The sequence below is a fragment of the Saccopteryx bilineata genome, chromosome 6, assembly GCF_036850765.1.
Source record: "Saccopteryx bilineata isolate mSacBil1 chromosome 6, mSacBil1_pri_phased_curated, whole genome shotgun sequence".
Classification (NCBI taxonomy): Eukaryota; Metazoa; Chordata; class Mammalia; order Chiroptera; family Emballonuridae; genus Saccopteryx; species Saccopteryx bilineata.
In genome coordinates this window covers 164,796,371-164,802,896 of record NC_089495.1, presented here as the reverse complement: position 1 = coordinate 164,802,896, position 6,526 = coordinate 164,796,371, and the positions used below count along the sequence as shown (strand labels likewise).

The window sequence follows — 6,526 nt, the reverse complement described above, 5'->3', positions numbered from 1 at the left end:
AAATATAATCAAAATGGCCATATTACCCAAAGCAATATACAAATTTAATGCAATTCCCATCAAAATCCCTATGAGATTTTTTAAAGAAATGGAACAAAAAATCATCAGATTTATATGGAACTATAAAAAACCCCGAATAGCCAAAACAATCCTAAGGAAAAAGAATGAAGCTGGGGGCATTACAATACCTGACTTTAAACTATATTATAGGGCCACGATAATCAAAACAGCATGGTATTGGCAAAAAAATAGACACTCAGACCAATGGAACAGAATAGAAAGCCCAGAAATAAAACCACATATATATGGTCAAATAATCTTTGATAAAGGGGCCAACAACACACAATGGAGAAAAGAAAGCCTCTTCAACAAATGGTGTTGGGAAAACTGGAAAGCCACATGCAAAAGAATGAAACTCGACTACAGCCTGTCCCCGTGTACTAAAATTAATTCAAAATGGATCAAAGACCTAAATATAAGACCTGAAACAATAAAGTACATAGAAGAAGACATAGGTACTAAAATCATGGACCTGGGTTTTAAAGAACATTTTATGAACTTGACTCCAATGGCAAGAGAAGTGAAGGCAAAGATAAATGAATGGGACTACATCAGAATTAAAAGTTTTTGCTCAGCAAGAGAAACTGATATCAAAATAAACAGACAGCCAACTATATGGGAACTGATATTTTCAAACGACAGCTCAGATAAGGGCCTAATATCCAAAATTTACAAAGAACTCATAAAACTCAACAACAAACAAACAATCCAATAAAAAAATGGGAAGAGGACATGAACAGACACTTCTCCCAGGAAGAGATACAAATGGCCAACAGATATATGAAAAGATGCTCAGCTTCATTAGTTATTAGAGAAATGCAAATCAAAACTACAATGAGATACCACCTCACTCCTGTTAGATTAGCTATTATCAACAAGACGGGTAATAGCAAATGTTGGAGAGGCTGTGGAGAAAAAGGAACCCTCATTCACTGTTGGTGGGACTGTAAAGTAGTACAACCATTATGGAGGAAAGTATGGTGGTTCCTCAAAAAACTGCAAATAGAACTACCTTATGACCCAGCAATCCCTCTCCTGGGTATATACCCCAAAACCTCAGAAACATTGATATGTGAAGACACATGTAGCCCCATGTTCATTGCAGCACTGTTCACAGTGGCCAAGACATGGAAACAACCAAAAAGCCCTTCAATAGAAGACTGGATAAAGAAGATGTGGCACATATACACTATGGAATACTACTCAGCCATAAGAAATGATGACATCAGATCATTTACAGCAAAATGGTGGGATCTTGATAACATCATACGGAGTGAAATAAGCAAATCAGAAAAAAACAAGAACTACATGATTCCATACATTGGTGGAACATAAAAATGAGACTAAGAGACATGGACAAGAGTGTGGTGGTTACCAAGGGTGGGGGGGGGAGGACATGGGAGGGAGGGAGGGAGAGAGTTAGGGGGAGGAGGAGGGGCACAGAGAACTAGATAGAGGGTGACGGAGGACAATCTGACTTTGGGCGAGGGGTTTGCAACATAATTTGATGACAAAATAACCTAGACATGTTTTCTTTGAATATATGTACCCTGATTTATTAATGTCATCCCATTACCATTAATAAAAATTTATTAAAAAAAAATCAGTGGAAAGTCGATCATTTGAGTAGATCGATAGGTGTATAAAGAGTGTTTATTATACCATGCTTGCTTTTACTTCATGTCAGTGTTATTTTAGGCTTGATGTGTTATTTAGTATGATTTGGTAGGTGATTTTGTGGTCTGGGAACTCTCCAAAATTCTTCCATATAAATTAATGGTAATTGCCTCTTTACCCCATTTGGACTTATAAAATGTTTCACAGGAATGTTTCGGATAGTGGGGGAAACCTGTACTGAGTTATGTAAAGCACCTGCTGAAAGGAGACCAAAGGTTGCATGAAGACAATGGCCTGTCAACACACCCCTTCACCCTTAGTGTCCTTACCCATTGCTGACCCCCAGTTGGGAGTCCTACCCAGACAGTGCAAGTGTTTGGCCTATTGTGATATCTCTGACTTTTCGAGCCTTGTGATTTCTCAGGTTTCTTATAAAGACTATACTTTCAGAGATCATTTCTATAGTTTGTTACTCAGGTTCCTTAGTCTGGAAAGAGAAAATGTTCACTAGGGCTTTGGTGCTATGCCAGTTGAAGCCATCTGTAGCATCACCTCATCACTGTTGACATTCTGTGCCTGCTGCTGGCTTGTTCCCTGGGACCAGCAGGCATTTCCAGCCAAGGTCGACCATGTTCCTTTGCTGCAGCCCAGGAGGGGAGGGGCTGCTGCTCCTGGCCCGGGGAATGTTCCCCTGCACCTCCCATGGGAGTGCACTCAGTCAGGTTCCCGGACTGCAGATTGCTCCTTCCTGGAAGCAGGGTCTCAGATAAACTTGCTTTCTGCCTTGGTTATATTCAGGTCATCAGCCAGTCTGGAGCAAGACTAATTAAGGGACAAAGAAGAGCTTATCAAACAGTGCTACAAAAGAAAAAAAAAGTGGATAGAACACAACTGAGATCAGTCCTATTGTTTGCAAGGGCTTATTTGTTCTCCCAGAGTGAGAAGAAAATGGGCACTAGCAGCTGTAGGCACATTATGGTTGGAGGCCAAATAAGCAAACAGGGTATTTTGCAATTAGAATATCGTGGGGACAGAGGTGTTGGGCCCAATCCCCCACCTCACCTGCCTAGTTAAGTTAACAAAGAGCTGTGCTTTCTGCCCACCCATGTTCTCCGGAAGAGACTGGAAGCTAGTTTCTTATTGATGTAAAGTTAGATTGAATGGTATGGTGGGGGTTGTCCTTGAGTTGCCTTGGAAACTTAAAATTGAGTTGCTAATGAACCAGGTTTTTATCATGAATAAAGACGGATGTCTTTCTGGGGGAGTCATTGTTGCCTCTCAGGACAGTAGGGACTGTTCACTGCGGCATCCTCCCAAACCCATCTGTATGTCTCTCTCTATCTTTAAATCAATTTCATACCTTTTCCTGCTCGGGACCCTGGAATAGACTTGTCATGGTTGGTTCGCAACAGCTCATGAAGAGGGTCACAGCGTGATTCTTCTCTCAGCCCTGATGTGATGCTGTTAATGGCAGTGGAGGTAGAGGAAGGGTGAGAGCAGGGAGTTCACAGGAAATAGTCTGAAACCCCAGGGAGTTGCATCTGCTTCACATCCAGAGCTGCTGGAGGGGTTACCCTTCTTACTGAAATCGCTGACACCGGTGAGCCCTTTGCACCAGGCACTGTGCAGGGCACTTCTGTACCTTGTCTAATTTAGTCTCCACGGTCCTCTGAGTTATTTACTATTATACTGATTTTACAGATGAGGAAACTGAAACCTGGAAGGTGAAGCAATGGCCAAGCAGCTGCTGTTCAGCTCCCCATTCTCCCAGCAGTCCCAAGTCCCACACAAGACCAGGACTGACTGGCCTGGATTCCTGGGTTCAGACTGGCTGGGCAAGGGAAGCTCTACCCAGCTACCTGTCCTAAAATTTGCCTGGCATTCTAGGGCATGTGTCCCAACCTGCTGATGACTTCCAGGCCCCTTTCTACTTTGGTGAGCAAGGGCATCCCACTTTGGGTTTTTAATCTGACTGTAACATGATGAACCATGGTTTTGACCAGACCAATGGGTGATCTGTGCAGGCCCAAAAAAGCTGTGGTCAAGCTGGAACCTGACAAGTCCATCTGGGCAAGAGAAGGGCAGCAATGACGAAGTAGAAGGAAAGTGTATATTAAAAGCCACAGCCAGGAAACTCCTGGTCTCCAGTCCCCTCAGCCCAAACAGGCAAAACCTGCAGTGATAACACATTCTCCCTTTGTGTTCTGCATGTTCTCTCCTGAGGAGCAGTCTGACTGGCTGGCCACATGCAAAACCAGGAAGGTGTGCAACTCATAGAGGGTCCCCCTGTGGCTCCCACGACCTCACCCACATACCACACAGACACGAGTTGACCGGAGACAAATTCCATCCACTCGCTACTGTGACTGGTCCAGCAGTGGCCCAACTACCAAGTTGAACTTGTGATTCAGGCTGGGTTTGCTAGGCTCGTGGAAAAGATAGTTTCTTTTTCTTAAGAAAAACACTACTAGCAAGGTTGACTATATTCCCCTGGGTGGTGTGGCTGCAGATGAGAAGGTGGAGTGGGCATAGCCAAGTAGGAGGGCCCACAGTGCAAGCCTCACTTTCTCAGATTTGCCACTTGGAGCTCTGGCCAAGGGAAGCCTTTTCTCTCTCAATGTCGCGGGTACAAGTCATGAAAAAGAGCACAGTGATGGCAGGAAAGGGAACCTATGCCAGTGTCTGTTCTGTAGGAAGCATGGTGCTTATTCTTTCACACCCTTCATCTGTTTATCCATCCACCTGCCTCTCCACTCATCTGTCCATCCATCCATCCTGCTTTACTGAAGTATAATTCACATAAAATAAACTGCACAGATTTAAAATGCACAATTTGAGGAGTTTTGACTGTGAAATCATCACTACATAATAAATGCACCTATTACCCAAAGTTTCCTCTGCCCTTCTTCATTCTCTTCCTCCTGCTGTTCCTTATTCCATGAATGTGCACAGGTCCCATATTTCCTATAATTTCATGCTTTAACCGGGGCTCCTATATCCCCCTTGCTTTACTGAAAGAAACAGAGCTCCTCTTTTGCACTTTTCCCATGGACATAACCAGGCCAACTAATTTACCTTTACTACATGGAAATAATTAGTCTCCCTATTTTCCTTCCAGTCCAAGGCCATAACCAGGCAACATATTTTCCTATCATTTCATATAAATAAATAGGTCCTCTATTTCTCCTTTTTCTGTGGACATGACCAAGCCATGGATAGAGCCAGGGTCTCTAGCTCCCTGTTGTTTCATGGACATAACCAAGTGCCTATTTCCCCCATTTTTGATGGAAATGTCCAGAGACTCAACTTTCCCCAAATTCCATGGACATGACAGGGCTTCCTGTTAACCCTTATTAAGTGGATGTAATGAGGTCCCCTATTTTTATCTTAATCCTGGATTTAACCAGGACATATGTTTCCCCTATTCCATAAACATGTTCATGTCTCCAATTTTCTTCTTATTCCTGGACATCCAGGGCTTCTATTTTTCCTTATTCCACACAAACAATCAAGCCTTACACTTTCCCCTCATCTATGGACATCATTACTTAATGTTTTTCTTCTGTCTATGGACACAGACAGTCCCTATCTCCCCTCATTCATGTACACAGTTAGGGTTTTTCTCAGGTTCCATGGGTAGAGCCAGGGCCCCATTTCTGCTTATTGCACGGACATAGCCATGGCCTCTGTTTTACTCCTCTTTCATGGATATAATGAGATTATTTTCCTTTAATTCTATGGTCGTGACAAGGACACTCTGTTTTTCTCTTATTCTATGGACATCACCAGGTCTCCTACTGTTCTCTTGCTATCTGGAACCAGCTCCCTATTTTCTCCTCGTTCCATGGAAATGATCAGGCCCAATATTTTTCTTGTCCATTGATTATATCAGGCTTCATATTTTTCTCTTAATTTATGGACCTAACCAGACCCCTTATTTTTACTGTACTCCCTGGACATGATGGATCCTTAGGTCCCCTTATTTTATGGGCATTAAATGTCTAGCCTCACTTGCAGCTTATTCCACGGGTATAACCAGGCCAGTTATTTCCTCTTTATTCCATGGTCTCAACCAAGCTCCCCATTCCTCCTGACACCATGAACAGTGCTAGAATCTGATTGTCTCCTCACTCCATGGACATGACCAGCCTCCTATTTTCTACTTACTATGTGGACAGGACCCAAACCCTTATGTCCCCCTTACTCTATGGAAACAATCTGTCCCATATTTTTCCTTTGATTCCTGGATATTACACGCTCCTTATTTTTTACTTATTCCATGGACATGACCAGGACTCCTACGTATTTTCCCCTTAGTGCATGAACATGGCCATTTTATTCTTATTGCTGGATGTAACCGGAGCCCTGTTTTTCTTTTCCCACAGACATGACCAGGACACCGATGTTTCTCCTTAAGCCTAGAACGAACGAAGCCTCCTATTTTCTCTTACTCTCCTGGGTGTGTCCATTCACTACCCCCCTCTTCCCCTTTTCTAGGGACAGGACCAGGGCCCCATTCTCCCCTCACTCCATGTAAATAACCGGTTCCCCTCTTTTCCCTCAATGCATAGCTATTACCATGTTCCATTTGTTTCCATCATCTCCCATGACTATAACCAGGTGTCCTATTTCCTTATTACATGGACTAGATCAATCCCTCTGCTTTCTCCTTAGTCCTTGGAAAGAATTTGCCTTCTTTTTTTAATTTTTTTTAATTTTTATTTTTTTGTATTTTTCTGAAGCTGGAAATGGGGAGAGACAGTCAGACAGACTCCCACATGTGCCCGACCAGCATCCACCCGGCACGCCCACCAGGGGCGAAGCTCTGCCCACCAGGGGGCGATGCTCT

General features: G+C 43.3%; 1 pseudogene; it reads left to right on the top strand.

Moving 5' to 3' along the window:
* The first annotated feature begins 2,111 nt into the window (after window positions 1-2,111).
* On the top strand, window positions 2,112-2,197 carry LOC136309698 (small nucleolar RNA U3; annotated as a pseudogene).
* The last annotated feature ends 4,329 nt before the right edge of the window (window positions 2,198-6,526 follow it).